This window comes from Pleurodeles waltl, chromosome 8 (assembly GCF_031143425.1).
Source record: "Pleurodeles waltl isolate 20211129_DDA chromosome 8, aPleWal1.hap1.20221129, whole genome shotgun sequence".
In the NCBI taxonomy this organism is placed as follows: domain Eukaryota; kingdom Metazoa; phylum Chordata; class Amphibia; order Caudata; family Salamandridae; genus Pleurodeles; species Pleurodeles waltl.
Window position 1 is genome coordinate 25,658,648 of NC_090447.1, and position 18,526 is coordinate 25,677,173.

An 18,526-nucleotide genomic window follows, 5' to 3' on the forward strand; every position below is an offset into this window, starting at 1 on the left:
CCTCACCGCTGCCTCTGCGCCAGGTGCCCATGTTTTTATTCTTTTCTTTTCTTTTCTCTCTTCCCGTTCCCCCGGCCCCTGTCGCTGTGCCCCTGCGGCCCCGCCCCCGTCCATCCACTTCAGTCTTCGTTTTCCCGCTGTTGCGTCCCTGCAGCCCCGCCCCTGCTCTCCCATTCGTTGGTTCCCCTCCCTCCTCCCTGCTGCCAATCCCTCCCACCCACCTCCCTCATATGGCAGCCGCAGCGCGGTAGGGAGAGCAACCTTTGACCCTGCTTCATGCAGGTCGCTCCTCTCACCGCTGCCTCTGCGCCAGGTGCCCAGGTTTTGATTCTTTTATTTTCTTTTCTCTCTTCCGTTCCCCCGGCCCCAGGCGCTGCGTCCCCGCCCCCCTCCCTCCACTTCAGTCTTCGTTTTCCCTCTGCTGCGTCCCTGCGGCATCGCCCCCCTGCTCTCCCATTCGTTGGTCTCCTCCCTCTTCCCTGCTGCCACTCCCTCCCACTTCCATCATATGGCAGCAGCGGCATGGACGCGCCGCTTGCGCACCAAAGGCATGCCTAAGGCAAGCCCGTCTGCGCCTGTCCGCGCCCAGCGCCAGTCCCCTTGGCCCACGCACCCCCCGCACCACCAATCACCGCTACACAGCCAATTACCTCCACGTCCTCAATCCAGGACGCTCCTCCATCTGCTTCCAGTCCACTCCGAAGCACACCAAAGGTTCCTTCTCCTGCAGAACCTGCAACTTCACATGCACGCTAACCACCAAGCTCCGACACAGAGCCGCAGACAACCACCTCAGCTGCATTCTGCTCAACACCCGCCCCGTCCACAAGCACACAATCGAACTATGGGACCTACTGACCTCATCATCACCTGACGTCGCATTTCTCACCGAAACCTGGATGAATCCGGCCTCGGAACCAGACATAGCCATAGCCATACCTGAAGGCTACAAGATCACTAGAAGAGACCAAACCAACAAACCAGGAGGAGGAATCGCCATAGTCCACAAAAGCACCATCAGAGTCTCCACCAGCTTCCAAGACACCATCAACTCCGCTGAGCACCTCCATTTCAAAATCCACGTCAACGCCAACACCACCCTCAGAGGACCACTGGTCTACAGACTGCCGGGCCCCAACCTAACTTCTGCAACAACATCGCCGACATCATCAGCGCCCAAGCCCTCGCCTCAACAGACTACATCCTCCTCGTCGACCTGAACTTCCACCTTGGAAACAACAACGATATTAACACCACCAACTTCTGCCTCAAGCAACTCGTCACGTTGCCCACCCACACCGCAGGACACACACTCGACCCGATCTTCTCAGCCAGCAACCACGTCTCCTTCAGCCACACCACCGAACTCCACTGGACCGACCATCGCTGCATCCATTTCTCCTTTCAGAAGCCGGTCACTCACCACCTCATCACTCAGCCCACCGCCACTATTGGAACAGAATATTGACAGAACAGCTGATCTCCACTCTCGACAAGACACCTCCTCCTAGGACCCGGGACCCCAACTCAGCCTCCACCAACCTGCATCAATGGACAGACGACTGCGCCATCACCCTCGCACCACTCAAACAACCCTCGGACATCCATCACAGATCCAAGGCCAGCTAGTTCACCCCCGACCTACAGGCCTCCAAACGGGAATGCCGAAGAATGGAGAAGACCTGGCGCCTTGTACCGACCGAATCCAACCACATCGCCCTCAAGACTGCCATCCGCACACAACACCAGCTGATCTGCACCACCAAAAGAACCTACTACAAAAGCTGCATAGACACCAACGCTCACAACAACAGAGAGCTCTTCGGCGTCATCAAAGAACTCGCCAACCCCAAGCCCTGCTCCCACGAACCCCCACCGTCACAGGAGCTCTGCAACTCCCTTGCCACTTACTTCCGTCGAAAGATCGAAGACATCCACTACAGCTTCAAACCCCAGACCCACCAGCCAACCACAGACAGCCATGAACCCAATGCAATAAGCAACGTTAACCCTCTATGCACCTGGACCCACGTCAACAATGAAGACACAATCAACACCATGGCCTCCATCCACTCCGGCTCCCCCTCGGACCCCTGCCCACACCAGATCTTTAACAAAGCCAGCAACATCATAGCCCCCTATCTCCTTCGAGACAGCCACCTTCCCGGAGAGTTGGAAACACGCCGACGTTAACGCCCTGTTGAAGAAACCCAAGGCGGACCCGGATGATCCCAAAAACTACCGGCCCATCTCCCTCCTCCCCTTCCCAGCGAAGGTCATTGAGAAAATTATGAACAGCCAACTATCCCGCTTCCTGGAAGACAGCAAAGTGCTTGATACCTCCCAATCCGGATTTCGCAAGAACCACAGCACTGAGACCGCACTCATTGCTGCTGCAGACGACATCAGGACCATGCTCGACAAAGGCCAAACCGCAGCGCTCATCCTCCTGGACCTCTCCGCAGCCTTCTACACCGTTTGTCACCACACCCTTTGAACACGCCTCCACAACGCCGGGATCCGCAGCAAGGCCCTCGAATAGATCTCGTCATTCCTCTCTGACAGAACCCAGAGAGTCCGCCTTCCGCCTTACCTGTCCGAATCCTCCAAAACCATCTGTGGCGTCCCCCAGGGATCCTCCCTCAGCCCACCACTTTTCAACGTTTACATGGCTCCTCTCGCCAACATCGCAAGATCCCACCACAACAACATAGTATCCTACGCAGACGACACCCAGCTGATCATCTCCCTCACAAAAGACCCAACAACAGCAAGAAACAACCTCCACAATGGACTCCACACCATCACCAACTGGACGGAATCAAGCCGCCTCAAGTTAAACACAGACAAAACAGAGATCCTCATCTTCTGCAGCAACCCCTCCGCTTGGAACGATTCCTGGTGGCCTACCTCCCTAGAAGCCGCACCCACAACCCAAGTACGAAACCTGGGAATCATCTTGGACTCAGCACTCAGCATGACTCAGCAGGTCAACGCAGTCTCCTCTTCCTGCTACAACACCCTTCGCATGCTCCGCAAGATCTTCAAGTGGATTCCCATCGAAACCAGAAAGACTGTCACCCACGCCCTGATCAGCAGCCGACTGGACTATGGCAACGCACTCTATGCAGGAACCACGGGCAAACTACAAACGAAAATGCAACGTATCCAAAATGCCTCCGCCCGACTCATCCTCAACGTCCCACGCTGCGACCACATCTCTGCCCACCTCAGAGACCTACACTGGCTACCCGTATCGAAGAGGATTACCTTCAAGCTACTCATCCACGCACACAAAGCCCTCCACAACGCAGGCCCGGCCTACCTCAAAGACAGACTCACCTTCCACACTCCCATTCGCCAGCTCCGCTCTGCCAGCCTCGCCCACGTCCCCCGCATTCGCCGCACCACCGCCGGAGGAAAATCCTTCTCTCACCTCGCCACCAAGACCTGGAACTCTCTACCGCTCCACCTACGCCAGACCCAGGACCTACTTACTTTCAGGAAACGCCTCAAGACATGGCTATTCGACCAGTAGTTCTCCCCCCCTTAGCACCTTGAGACCCTGACGGGGGAGTAGCGCGCTTTATAAATTACGTGATTGATTGATTGACTTCTGTGTGGACTCCCACTTAATCATTACTGGAGTCCAGGAACCGCCAGTGAATCATTATATTAATCAGGAGACTGCCACTGAGTTATTACTATTAATCATATTAAATTGTCCAGTCAGAGACCCCCTGGGTAGGTGTTGTGGACCCCTAGCTGTCCCTGGAGCACAGGTTAAGAACTGCTGCAATAAGACGGTTTTCATTACACACACACACACACACCCCCAAAGTGTTCTCGTAGCCCAGCTTGCTTGTGTTCAAAGCGCATTTGATGGTTTTTAGGACGCAGTTTGGAAGTCATATGGAAATCTTCCTCAGCATCTTTAGGTTATGGAACAATGAGGCAGTGACAGACTTGAATTGGGTGGCCATGTTGAATCTGCTACTGATGATGATCCTGACGTTCCTGGCGTGGGTGGTGGAAAGGGGGTGTCGGTCCGAGCTCTATTGGCCACCAGGTGGAGTCCCACAATGATGTGCTCTTCCCAAAGATCAAAATTTCAGTCTTGTCGGTGTTCAGCTTTAGAAAATTAGTCTTTATCCAGTGTGGGATTTCAGTTATGCAAGAGAAGGAGTTGCATGTTGTTGGAGTAGGAGAGAAGATTGATGTTGTGAGAGCGAATGATGCTTGTTTGAGGAATCATATTTGCATTGAAGAGGGTTGGGCTCAGGGAGGATCCTTGAGGAACTCCACAGATGAAGTCGGGGCATCCGAGTTGTACAGTGGGTTTTTCCAGTCAGGAAGGAGCAGATCCATTGGAGTCCCTGGATTCTAATGTAGTATAGGCGTTGGATGAGGATGCAGTGGGAGACTGCATCAAATACTGGAGAAAGGTCCAGAAGGACAAGTGCCGCTGTGTCTTCGCTGTCAGGAGTTATGTGGATGTCATCTGTAGCAGTCGTGATGGCAGTTCAGTGCTGTGGTTTGGTTTGAGTGCTATGGAGGAGTTGGTGGTCATTGAGGTTTTCGGTGAGGTGTCTGTTAATGATTTTCTCAAAGACCTTGATCGGAAATTGTAGCAGGGAGATTGGTCTGTAGATGGCAAACGTTGAAGGGTCAAGAAGAAGATTTCTTCAGTAATGGGAGGACAGCTGTGTGTTTCCAAGCATAAGGGAAGGGTGTGGGATAAGTGGAGGCATTTAGAATGGGTATGAGCATGGCTCTGGCGGGTTGCGGTCCCCTGGAGTAGAGGGGGAGGAGGGCAGCAGTCCGATGGAGCCCCAAAACAATGGACTTTATGGTGGTTTCTTCTGGGGTGATGACTAGCCAGGTGATTAGACCACAAGGTGTTTGTCGAAGTTTTTTGGGTCCAGTTCTGGGCTGAACTTAATGTAAATGGTGGTGATTGTGTTGCTGAAGAATGGAGAGAGATTGTTGAAGTGCATCAACGGGGTTATTGCGTTGGAGGCTGTCAATGGTGAGGTGAAATCTTTCACAATGGTGAAGAGTCCTCTGCTTCTGTTAGTGGTGGCATCAATGCAGTCTACCAGAGTGGTGTGTTTGGTTAAGTACAGTTTCAAAAATGTATCAATTTTTTAAACATCAAATGTGCTTTGTTTAGAATTCACAGATCAAAAGGTTTTCAGGTAAGTAATACTTTTCAATTTCAACAGTATACACTTAGTGCAATTTTCATAGAAAGCAATGCAGTCCTAGGGGAGGAAAAGTATCAACACAGACTTACGATTCCAGACTTCAGGGGTTAGGGTGTTTACAGGGCAAGGTTTAAGAAGACACCAAGGATGCACCAACAGCAACACTGGGCCGGCCGGGTGCAGAGGTCATAGTTGCTGTCAGGTGCCAGTAGAAACCAATGGAGACAGGGGACACTCCGAAAGAAACAGCTTGCAGGTAAATAGCCGCAACTTCAAGGCACAGACCTGGGGGTGGTTTTGATCAGCATGGTGGGGGGGGGCGCAGGTCAGCACCAAACACACAACCTCAGCGGCTTGACGACAGCCGGGTGCAGGGTGCAAACACAGCACTGGGCGCCCGAATGCTTTCAATGGAGGAACCCCGAGGGTTACAAAGAGGCTGCAGGCTTGGTCCAGGGAGTTGGCTAAAGAATAATAATGGCTGGACAGGGAAGTAGAGAACACACTGCACATTGCTGGACTGTCGGTTGGGTTCCCCAAGGCCAGGGGGCTGCGGGTGCAGGAGCCGGGAATCTAAACCAGAGCCGGCCGCGGTTGTGGGGGGTAAGGAATTAGGTCCTCTGGATTTAGGATGCAGACGTTGTTGTACTGGTCAAGAGGGGTCAACCCAGGGTAGATTCGAAGTCGGAATAGCCCGGGGACCTTCTCTGGATCGGTGGGCAACCTGGACTCGGGCTGTGGGTGTCGGGTGCAGAGTTGGCAGGACACGCACATCCATGAGGTTCTGGAGTTCTTCTTGGGGGTTTCTTTGTGGAGAGGGCTGCTGGCCTCAGGAGATATTGGTCTTTAGGGAAGGCCTTTAGTCCTCTGGGGGTTTGTAGAGGTCACTGGTCCTGCAGAAAGCAAGGTACAGGGGTGCCCCTAAATACTAGATTTACGGACGTTACTGGGGTCAGAGGGCAGTAACCAATGTCTACATACCCCGGGGGTGGCTACACCCTTCCTTTGCCCACTCCTTTGGGGAAGGGGCACATTCCTAACCCTTGTGGTTATCACCCTCCAAAACAAGATGGAGGATTCTGCCAGGAGGGGTTCACCTCAGCTCTGAGCACCATAGGGGTGGTCCCAGCTGGGGTAGACACTCATCCTGGTGTCTACTATTTCAATTCAATTTCAATATTGCTTAGTTAATTAAAACCATAACAATACACTCATTACATTCAATTTAAAGACCATAAAATAGTTGAATTAAGTAATTTAGATCCGTACAAGCAAATGTGCCTCCAATTATTATTAAAATGCTACAATACCTGAGAGCCATATCTGTTTACTGTAGGAAACTCCCCTCCCCTCTAAAGATGTCTATTGAATGCACTCCAAACAGTTCCCTCAACAGTACTGGTCCTCAGCACACATGAAACATGGAGGGGGGCGGTCCTGGTGCCAAGATCTTTCCCGGGGAAATGCCTCGTTAAGGTAGCTGAGATAAAGGGTAGATTCCTCGCATACAGAGTACGGGTAGGCAACTTTTAGTTCACACTCACCTCAATTTACACCCCTAATGTGAAACAGGAGGCATTCATCATGGAAGCCTTCACCCCAACACTTACCACCCGTGACGCAGCGCTTCTTATAGGGGGTGACTTTAACCTAGTTATGGACAATGACCTGGACAGGTCAGGCCATCAACAAGGCCAGACTGGTGCCTTCTACCCTGTATGGCTTCGATGGCTTAGGGACTGCGGATTGGCAGATACATGGCAAGAAGCAAATCTGAACACCCGCGACTACACCTTTTATTCGGCGGCGGCGAAAACATATGCTCGTATAGACTATTTCATAGCCTCCCCAGCTTTTCTAGCCTGCATTACAGATACTACAACTGAACCCAGATCCCTATCAGACCATACCCCACTTTCACCAACAGCTCAATTCGATCCACTCACTTCAGCTCTCCTAGTTGGGGATTTCAAGACTCTATACTCCAGACACATAGAGGGCCATTTTGACCCAGGTGGCCTTTTGACCATCAGGGTAAATGTGGTGGTCCCACCACCAACAGGCTGGAGGTGCAGACCGCCTCATTATGAGTGTGGCGGGTTGGCATCTGCCAACCCGCCACATCTCCACTCATACCGCCATGGCGGTTGGAACCGCCGAGCTGGACATGATCATCTCCAACACGACGGTCCACAGTAGACCGCCGACGGCATCAGGAGACGGACTTCTGACATGGTTTCTGCGGCGGTAGCACCGCCACTAAAAAATTGGCAGAAAGGCTACCGGTGACAGGGAATTTCTTCCCTGTCACCGATAGACGGCCCCCCCATCTCCCCCACCTCAAGCGAGCACTAGACCCCCACTACCTCCACCCCCCTTCAGCCACAGCACCCACCTCCCCCACCCCTCTTCAGCCCCCACCCCCTCCGCGCATACATGCACAGACATCTACACACACCACACATACACTTACAAGCATCCACTCACGCACCCATGTACGCATTCACAACATTCACACATGCATTTAAGCATGCATACTCACTCCCAACCAAACACGCATACTCACACACATACACACTTACATGCAGACCCGCACTCACTTCAACATTCATATACGCATACAAACATGCATTCACACATTCATGCACACATGCAGACACCACACACTCATACACACATGCAGACACCACACACTCATACACACACACACAACATCCCCAGCACTCCTCCCCTGTTGGACAATCACCTTACCTGTTCCGGGGTGAAGAGTGTCCAGCAGGGAACAGGAAGGGGCACTTCCAGCGCCAGCAGCACCCCACCAGCAGGACACAGCCAGGCCGTATTGTGGCCCATAATATGGCAGGCGGTGCCCTACTGGCGGGGATGGCGGTGAAACAGCCAGAGCGCCTCTGCCCGCCAGCACGACTACTTCTGATTTCCGCCCAAAGTGTGGCGGAAATCCGGCAGTACCTGTGATATGGTGGGCATGTGACAGCCAGGACTGGCGGTCTCCTGGCTCCTGCGTCTTTGGCGGTCTTCTTGGAAGACCACCAAAGTTGTAATGAGGGCTATAGTTCAGTGGAGGTAACACTTCGGACCATAAAGACTATCTTAGAATCAACGACAATGAGCTCTCATCCCTCACGTCCATTTGGGAAGACCGTAAATCAGTGGTATGGGGAAAGGCAATCGCTATCTCTGCTGCAGAGGGGAGGCAAGCTCTTACAGCCACCAAAGTTGGACAGTTGGACGTCAGGACCATCGGTACCACTTCAGTCCTGCAGAAGCCTTTGCAGTGGCTCCCTACGGGTGGCAAAAGAAATGCTGCAGCCCATAGGGATCCCCTGAACCCCAATGCCCTGAGTACCTAGGTACCATATACTAGTTAAGGGGACAAGCCAAGATGGGAAGGGCAATGCCACCACGTGAGACAGAAACTGTCTTGGGGGTCTCTACAACTACCCCAGTTTCTATGATGGACCCAAAAGTGAAGCCAACCACACCTTTACTTTGACTATTACCGGTAATCCCACCACTATTACTACTACTACTTGGGGCACTACACGTGGAAGTGGATGTAGTGGTAGTAGGCTCAGGAGCTTTAGGACAGGATGTGTCTCCTGGCCTATGTCCTTTATCTCTGCACACATAGCACCAACGCTTTTTAGTGTGTGAAGAAGAGGAAGAAGAGGAAGAAGAGGAAAATGTTTTATTCCCACCCATAGAGGAGTTTTGAGGACCTGAGGAGGTGTCTTTACTTTTGTGTTTGTCCCCCCCCACTTGACCTGCGATTTATCACCTTCTTTCTTCTTGTCTTTGTTATCCCTGTATGAGCTTTTCTTCTCACCCTTGTTCTGTCCATTTGTCCGCCTTCTTTCCCAATTCTTGGGGAGAAATCAGATCTGAGTCTACCAAGTACTTGTGCAACAAATCAGACACACAGTTATTCAAAATATGCTCTCTTAAAAGAAGATGGTATAAGCCCTCATAATCAGATACTTTGCTGCCATGTAACCAGTCTTCTAAAGCCTTAACAGAACAGTCCACAAAGTCAACCCAATCTTCTGAGGACTCTTTTCTGGTTTTCCTGAACTTAATCCTGTATTGTTCAGTGGTTAAGGCAAAACCATCCAAGAGTGCAGTATTAAGAATACTGTAGTTCTTCTCTGACAGTGAGAAGTCTATCCATCCCCTTGTCAGAAAAGGACAACCACAGAATAGCAGCCCACTGCCTTTGAGGGACCCTCTGAACTTTTCAGGCCCTCTCAAGTGCAGGAAACCACTTTTAAATGTCATCCCCCACCTTGTATGGGGGAACAATATTATGCAGGTTTCTAGAATCAATGGTGTCTTCCCTCACCCCATAACTCCTGAAACTGCTGCTGCCGCCACCATGGAGTACTAACCCCAACCCCTGCCTTTCCCTTTCCACAGCCAAGGACTCCGTATCTAGGGCTAGCTGTTGCTGCTGCAGCCTCAGCCTGGCCTCCTCCAGTCTCAGTTTCCTGAACTCCCTATCTAGGGAGTCATCACCTGGAGTTGAACCATGGGATCTCTAAGACACTGAGGTGATATGGGAATGGACAAAGGTAGACCTTTCTCTAACCTTTGTGACCCTAGTGACTTGACCTCTGGGTGCGAAGGGAGCCTCTACCTCTCCTACTCCTGGCTAACAGCATGCTCCTGGTCATCCTGGAGAAGGAGGCGCAACAGGAAATTCTTGTTGGGGTTCTTTCCCACATTTAGTTTTCTGTCTGAGCAAAGCCCCTTCAATTCCTCGAAGATCATGCCCTCATAGGGAGTACCACCAAAGTTGTAATGAGGGCTATAGTTCAGTGGAGGTAACACTTCGGACCATAAAGACTATCTTAGAATCAACGACAATGAGCTCTCATCCCTCACGTCCATTTGGGAAGACCGTAAATCAGTGGTATGGGGAAAGGCAATCGCTATCTTTGCTGCAGAGGGGAGGCAAGCTCTTACTGCCACCAAAGTTGGACAGTTGGACGTCAGGACCATCGGTACCACTTCAGTCCTGCAGAAGCCTTTGCAGTGGCTCCCTACGGGTGGCAAAAGAAATGCTGCAGCCCATAGGGATCCCCTGAACCCCAATGCCCTGAGTACCTAGGTACCATATACTAGTTAAGGGGACAAGCCAAGATGGGAAGGGCAATGCCACCACGTGAGACAGAAACTGTCTTGGGGGTCTCTACAACTACCCCAGTTTCTATGATGGACCCAAAAGTGAAGCCAACCACACCTTTACTTTGACTATTACCGGTAATCCCACCACTATTACTACTACTACTTGGGGCACTACACGTGGAAGTGGATGTAGTGGTAGTAGGCTCAGGAGCTTTAGGACAGGATGTGTCTCCTGGCCTATGTCCTTTATCTCTGCACACATAGCACCAACGCTTTTTAGTGTGTGAAGAAGAGGAAGAAGAGGAAAATGTTTTATTCCCACCCATAGAGGAGTTTTGAGGACCTGAGGAGGTGTCTTTACTTTTGTGTTTGTCCCCCCCCACTTGACCTGCGATTTATCACCTTCTTTCTTCTTGTCTTTGTTATCCCTGTATGAGCTTTTCTTCTCACCCTTGTTCTGTCCATTTGTCCGCCTTCTTTCCCAATTCTTGGGGAGAAATCAGATCTGAGTCTACCAAGTACTTGTGCAACAAATCAGACACACAGTTATTCAAAATATGCTCTCTTAAAAGAAGATGGTATAAGCCCTCATAATCAGATACTTTGCTGCCATGTAACCAGTCTTCTAAAGCCTTAACAGAACAGTCCACAAAGTCAACCCAATCTTCTGAGGACTCTTTTCTGGTTTTCCTGAACTTAATCCTGTATTGTTCAGTGGTTAAGGCAAAACCATCCAAGAGTGCAGTATTAAGAATACTGTAGTTCTTCTCTGACAGTGAGAAGTCTATCCATCCCCTTGTCAGAAAAGGACAACCACAGAATAGCAGCCCACTGCCTTTGAGGGACCCTCTGAACTTTTCAGGCCCTCTCAAGTGCAGGAAACCACTTTTAAATGTCATCCCCCACCTTGTATGGGGGAACAATATTATGCAGGTTTCTAGAATCAATGGTGTCTTCCCTCACCCCATAACTCCTGAAACTGCTGCTGCCGCCACCATGGAGTACTAACCCCAACCCCTGCCTTTCCCTTTCCACAGCCAAGGACTCCGTATCTAGGGCTAGCTGTTGCTGCTGCAGCCTCAGCCTGGCCTCCTCCAGTCTCAGTTTCCTGAACTCCCTATCTAGGGAGTCATCACCTGGAGTTGAACCATGGGATCTCTAAGACACTGAGGTGATATGGGAATGGACAAAGGTAGACCTTTCTCTAACCTTTGTGACCCTAGTGACTTGACCTCTGGGTGCGAAGGGAGCCTCTACCTCTCCTACTCCTGGCTAACAGCATGCTCCTGGTCATCCTGGAGAAGGAGGCGCAACAGGAAATTCTTGTTGGGGTTCTTTCCCACATTTAGTTTTCTGTCTGAGCAAAGCCCCTTCAATTCCTCGAAGATCATGCCCTCATAGGGAGTACCACCAAAGTTGTAATGAGGGCTATAGTTCAGTGGAGGTAACACTTCGGACCATAAAGACTATCTTAGAATCAACGACAATGAGCTCTCATCCCTCACGTCCATTTGGGAAGACCGTAAATCAGTGGTATGGGGAAAGGCAATCGCTATCTTTGCTGCAGAGGGGAGGCAAGCTCTTACTGCCACCAAAGTTGGACAGTTGGACGTCAGGACCATCGGTACCACTTCAGTCCTGCAGAAGCCTTTGCAGTGGCTCCCTACGGGTGGCAAAAGAAATGCTGCAGCCCATAGGGATCCCCTGAACCCCAATGCCCTGAGTACCTAGGTACCATATACTAGTTAAGGGGACAAGCCAAGATGGGAAGGGCAATGCCACCACGTGAGACAGAAACTGTCTTGGGGGTCTCTACAACTACCCCAGTTTCTATGATGGACCCAAAAGTGAAGCCAACCACACCTTTACTTTGACTATTACCGGTAATCCCACCACTATTACTACTACTACTTGGGGCACTACACGTGGAAGTGGATGTAGTGGTAGTAGGCTCAGGAGCTTTAGGACAGGATGTGTCTCCTGGCCTATGTCCTTTATCTCTGCACACATAGCACCAACGCTTTTTAGTGTGTGAAGAAGAGGAAGAAGAGGAAAATGTTTTATTCCCACCCATAGAGGAGTTTTGAGGACCTGAGGAGGTGTCTTTACTTTTGTGTTTGTCCCCCCCCACTTGACCTGCGATTTATCACCTTCTTTCTTCTTGTCTTTGTTATCCCTGTATGAGCTTTTCTTCTCACCCTTGTTCTGTCCATTTGTCCGCCTTCTTTCCCAATTCTTGGGGAGAAATCAGATCTGAGTCTACCAAGTACTTGTGCAACAAATCAGACACACAGTTATTCAAAATATGCTCTCTTAAAAGAAGATGGTATAAGCCCTCATAATCAGATACTTTGCTGCCATGTAACCAGTCTTCTAAAGCCTTAACAGAACAGTCCACAAAGTCAACCCAATCTTCTGAGGACTCTTTTCTGGTTTTCCTGAACTTAATCCTGTATTGTTCAGTGGTTAAGGCAAAACCATCCAAGAGTGCAGTATTAAGAATACTGTAGTTCTTCTCTGACAGTGAGAAGTCTATCCATCCCCTTGTCAGAAAAGGACAACCACAGAATAGCAGCCCACTGCCTTTGAGGGACCCTCTGAACTTTTCAGGCCCTCTCAAGTGCAGGAAACCACTTTTAAATGTCATCCCCCACCTTGTATGGGGGAACAATATTATGCAGGTTTCTAGAATCAATGGTGTCTTCCCTCACCCCATAACTCCTGAAACTGCTGCTGCCGCCACCATGGAGTACTAACCCCAACCCCTGCCTTTCCCTTTCCACAGCCAAGGACTCCGTATCTAGGGCTAGCTGTTGCTGCTGCAGCCTCAGCCTGGCCTCCTCCAGTCTCAGTTTCCTGAACTCCCTATCTAGGGAGTCATCACCTGGAGTTGAACCATGGGATCTCTAAGACACTGAGGTGATATGGGAATGGACAAAGGTAGACCTTTCTCTAACCTTTGTGACCCTAGTGACTTGACCTCTGGGTGTGAAGGGAGCCTCTACCTCTCCTACTCCTGGCTAACAGCATGCTCCTGGTCATCCTGGAGAAGGAGGCGCAACAGGAAATTCTTGTTGGGGTTCTTTCCCACATTTAGTTTTCTGTCTGAGCAAAGCCCCTTCAATTCCTCGAAGATCATGCCCTCATAGGGAGTACCCATGACCTCAGAGCTAGGCCCAGCAGTAGACATGATGTGTGTGGGTTAGGGTAGTGTAGGTAAAAAGCTAACCTACCTAACCTCTAGACTCTTGGAAAGGAAAGTAAGAGACTAGAACACTGTACTAGGTATATGTCCATAGCTCTAGGTATAGAGTATTCTTTCCTGTGGAAAGCACCGGTGACAGAGTGATAAGGCAATTGCAAGTACTTATCCCACCGCTGCACCACCAATGTAGGAGGCTGGCCTGGTTTGCAGTTGGTACCTACGATACTTACACTTTTTACCAGGTCCAGTTATCCCTTATTAGTGAAATGTAGGCAGTGTCTAGAAGACAGGCTCTCTAGAGGTAGTGTGGATGAGAAGCCAAGGCCTAACTAGGAGACATGCAAAGCTCATGCAATACCACTGTAGTCACACAGTACTCACACACATGAAAGAAAGTACTCAGTGTTACAAAAATAAAGGTACTTTATTTTGGTGACACAAATGCTAAAATACTATAAAGACTATACTCCCTTAGGAGGTAAGTAGTACACAAATTATATACACTAGTATGCAGAAATAGCTGTAAAAACAGTTAGAAAACAGTGCAAACAGTGAAAATCACCATAGTTCGAAATGGCTCTGGGGGAACACAAACCATATACTAAGAAAGTGGAATGCAAATGTCAGTTTCCCACCTAGGTAAGTGTAGTGTGTAGAGGGGCGCTGGGAGTATTAGAAAACACCAAATGTAAGTAATAGAACCCACCCCAGAGCCCAGGAACGTAGGAGTAAATCACAGTAACTTTTCTAGAACACACAAGAACACGAGAAAGAAGATTATGCAAGAACCAGGATGAAGGTGCAAAAGAAGAACCACCAGTGAAGAACAACGGTCAGTACTGCACCCAAGAAGACAGATGCAGGTTCCTGGTTGGTGCAGATGATGTCCCACGCCGGATGGATGATTGCGGTCTGGTTTGCGTCGGAAGGCAAGCTCTTCCCTCCACCAAAGTTGGACAGTTGGACATCAGGGACCACTTTAGTCCACCACCCGTGAGGCAGGATCCACGCAGTTCTTCAAGAGAGGGGACCCATGCCGCCGGTCACTGATGGAGAGAGGTGCCTGCTGAAGCAGGGGAGTGACTCCTTCACTCCAAGAGAGATTCCTTTGTTCTTCTGGTGCAGACTGAAGACAGGCTGTCCTCTGAGGATGCACGACCGGGAAACAGTTGCAGTTGCTGGCAGTAGGTGAAGATACAATGTTGCAGAAGTCATCTTTGCTTCTTTCTTGCAGTTTGTAGAGTTCCTAGAGAGTCCAGATGCAGATTCTTCAGTAAGAAGGTGGAGTAAAGGATGCAGAGGATTCCTGCTGGAGTCTTGCAATACGAATCTGAAGAACCACCCAAGAGAGAGACCCTAAATAGCTCTGAAAGGCAGACTGGTCAGCTAAACAGGTAGCACCTATCAGGGGAGGGCTCTGACGTCACCTCCTGGCACTGGCCACTCAGATGGTCCCAGAGTGCCCTGCCAATTTGGAATCCAAGATGGCAAAATCCAGGGATCCTCAGGAGGAGCTCTGAGCACCACCCCTGGGGTGGTGATGGACAGTGGAGTGGTCACTCCGCTTTCCTTTGTCCAGTTTCGTGCCAGAGCAGGGACTAGGAGTCCCTGAACTGATGTAGACGGCATTATGCAAGGAGGGCACAATCTGTGCCCTTCAAAGCATTTCCAGAGGCCTGGGGACGCTACCACTCCCAAGCCTGTGACACCTACTTCTAAAGGAAATCCTTTGTTCTGCCTTCCTGGACCTGAGCTGCTCAAGCAACAGGAGGGCAGAAATCTGTCTGAGAGGTGGCAGCAGGTGGGGCTGCCCGGAAAACCTCAGAAGGCTGGAATGGCAATACTGAGGGTCCTCTTAGGAGCCCGCAGAGTGTATGGAATCATACAACCAATGCTTGCAAAAGCATTGGGGTATGATTCCAACATGTTTGATACAAAACATGCCTATGTTCGGAGTCACCATTATGTAGCTGGACATAGGTAGTGACCTATGTCCAGTACACTCGTAAAATGGTCGTCCCCACACTCACGAGTCTGGGGAAATGGTCCAGGAGGTCGTGGGGGCACCTCTGCTAGTGCGGGGATGCCTTCACACGCGGGTACTCTGCACCCTGCCCTCAGGGCTGAAGGGCCTGCTATAGGGGTGACTTATAAGTGACCTGGTGCAGTGTAAATGGCAGTGAAAGGATGCATGCACCTTTTCACGCAGGCTGCAATGGCAGTCCTGTAGAAGCCTTTGCATGGGTTCCCTATGGCAAAAGAAATGCTCCAGCCCATAGGGATCCTCTGGAACCCCAATGCCCTGGGAATCTAGGTACCATATACTAGGGACTTATAAGGGGGCACCAGTATGCCAATTGTGGGTGGAATACTGGATTCGTCACCGCTGGCGTACATCGTCATTGGCTCCTGGGACCCATAGGGCCCAATGTTAACCAATGCAGAATTGCACCGTGGTCTTCGACCGCCCACCACAACAGTGTACAACGCCAGCGCAGTTACCTCATATCCCCTCGTCCTAACTTGCAGGTCAGGCAGCCGCCATTTCAGGAGGCCACATGGGATGAATGTTAACTGCGTCACACCTATCTGGGCCGGGAGTATAGACAGATACCGGCACATTGTGGATTAATAACGTTTCTGCAAATACCAAATTGTGATACCTCATTGTTGGATGACTCTCTGCTCGCTGTTCTCCTCCATAGGGCACGTCTGTTGGGGCAGGTGATGAGAAGATGGCATCCTCCGGTGTACAGAACCCTGGTGGACCTGTCGACAATGGAAGAGAGAACATCCTAGTCACATACAGGCTTGATCGTGCAACAATCCAGGAACTGTGTGCCCATTTGGAGCCAGACCTGATTTCATTTATCTGCCATCCCACAGGAATCCCCCGTCTAGTGCAGGTCCTGTCTGTACTCCATTTCCTGGACAGTGGGTCTTTTCAAACAACAGTGGAAATGGCATCAGGGATGTCCCAGCCGATGTTCTCTAACGTGTTGTCCAGAGTGTTGTCTGCCCTGCTGAAACACATGCGGAGCTACATCGTTTTCCCTCAGGTGGAGGATTTGCCCACAGTTAAAGGTGACCTCTATGCCCTGGGACATATCCCCAACATCATCGGTGTCATTGATGGGGCACATGTGGCATTTGTGCCCCCCACAGGAATGAACAGGTGTATAGAAACCGGAAGAGCTACCATTCGATGAATGCGCAGATGGTGTGTTTGGCAGACCAGAAAATCTCCCATGTCAATGCCAAGTATCCTGGCTCTGTGCATGACGCTTACATTTTGAGAAATAGCAGCATCCCTTATGTGATGGGGCAACTCCAGAGGCACTGTGTGTGGCTAATAGGTGAGGGCAAGGTCCCAATACAGTTGATATAGGTGTCTGGGTATGGGGCTGTCCCTAAGGGTTAGTGTGTGTCTAACAGATATCCATCGACATTTGCAGGTAACTCTGGTTACCCCAACCTGTCATGGCTACTGACCCCAGTGAGGAATCCCAGGACAAGGGCGGAGGAAGGCTACAATGAGGCACTTGGGAAAACTAGGAGGGTGATCGAACGCACCTTCGGCCTCCTGAAGGCCAGATTCTGGTGCCTCCATCTGACAGGTGGCTCCCTATACTATTCACCGAAGAAGGTGTGCCAGATAATCGTGGCCTGCTGTATGCTGCACAACCAGGCTTTGCGACGGCAGGTGCCTTTTCTGCAGGAGGATGGGCCAGATGGTGGTCTTGTGGCAGCTGCGGAGCCTGTGGACAGTGAAGAAGAGGAGGCAGAAGAAGAGGATATCGACAACAGAAACAACATCATCATGCAATACTTCCAGTGAGACACAGGTAAGAAGATGTAACTGCTTCCCACATCTCGTACTGTTGTTTGAGCTAGCATAAGTCTGTCATTTTCACTCAGTGTATGGACCTTGACTTGTCACTTTGACTTTCCATTTCACAGATCTGGGTCCCACTTTGTGCCCTCTGCTCTGTTTACTCCTGGCCTACAGCTGTGTTACATTGGTATGTGAATAAGTAAATTGACATTGCTATATTCCATAGTTATTGCAATTACCCATTTGTGAAAGCACAGACTGACTCCAGATTGTTTTGTGATTGAAGTGTGTTTATTCCTGTGCAAATAAGTGGAGGGAGTTGTAAAATGGGCTGGGGTGATGGTGGAGGAATGTCCATGGCAGAGTCCAGTCTATTTGTTCCACAGGTGCACTGTCCAAAGGGGCATAGGAAGTGGAGCAATGGCAGTTTAAGGATGGACAGGGTGACATAGTGGGACAGAAGGGTGGCATTCAGGGGGGTCTCATTTCCTGGCGGGGGTCTTAGCAATGTTCTCTGTCTTGTTCCTGGATCTCAGGGACCGTTTGCGGGGTGGTCCTACAACTGCAGGGGGTGGGGTGCTGGTGTCCTGTTGTTCCTGTGGCGGTGCCTCCTGTCCACTAGCGCCGGTGGAGGGCTGTTCATCGTCCAGGCTAGTGTCAGGGGCCCCTTGTTTTGCCACTGTGTCCCTCCTGGTGTTGAGAATGTCTGCCAGCACCCCTGCAATGGTGACCAGGCTGGTGTCAATGGACTTCAAGTCCTCCGTGATCTCAAGGTAGTGTTCCTCCTGCAGCCACTGGGTCTCCTGAAACTTGGCCAGTACTGTTGCCATGGTCTCCTGGGAATGATGGTAAGCTCCCATTATGTTGGAGAGTGCCTCATGGAGTGTCGGTTCGCTGGGCCTGTCCCCCCCGTCGCACAGCAGTCCTCCCAGCTTCCCTGTTATCCTGTACCTCTGTCCCATGAACCGTGTGCCCACTGCCACTGCCCCCAGGTCCCTGATCGTCCTGTGTTAGTGGGTTTGCCTGGGTTCCCTGTAGTGGTGGACACACTGCTGATTGACGTGTCCTGGGGATAGAGGGATGGGTCCGCTGGGTGGGTGCTGTGCTGGTGTTTCCTGAGGTGGGGGGGCTCTG

At 50.8% G+C, this 18,526-nt stretch overlaps 1 protein-coding gene across 1 annotated transcript in view; it reads right to left on the reverse strand.

Annotated features, from left to right (window-relative positions):
- LOC138249319 (transient receptor potential cation channel subfamily M member 2-like) overlaps window positions 1-18,526 on the reverse strand; it is a 1,037,937-nt gene that overhangs the window by 815,195 nt on the left and 204,216 nt on the right. The window lies entirely within an intron of this gene.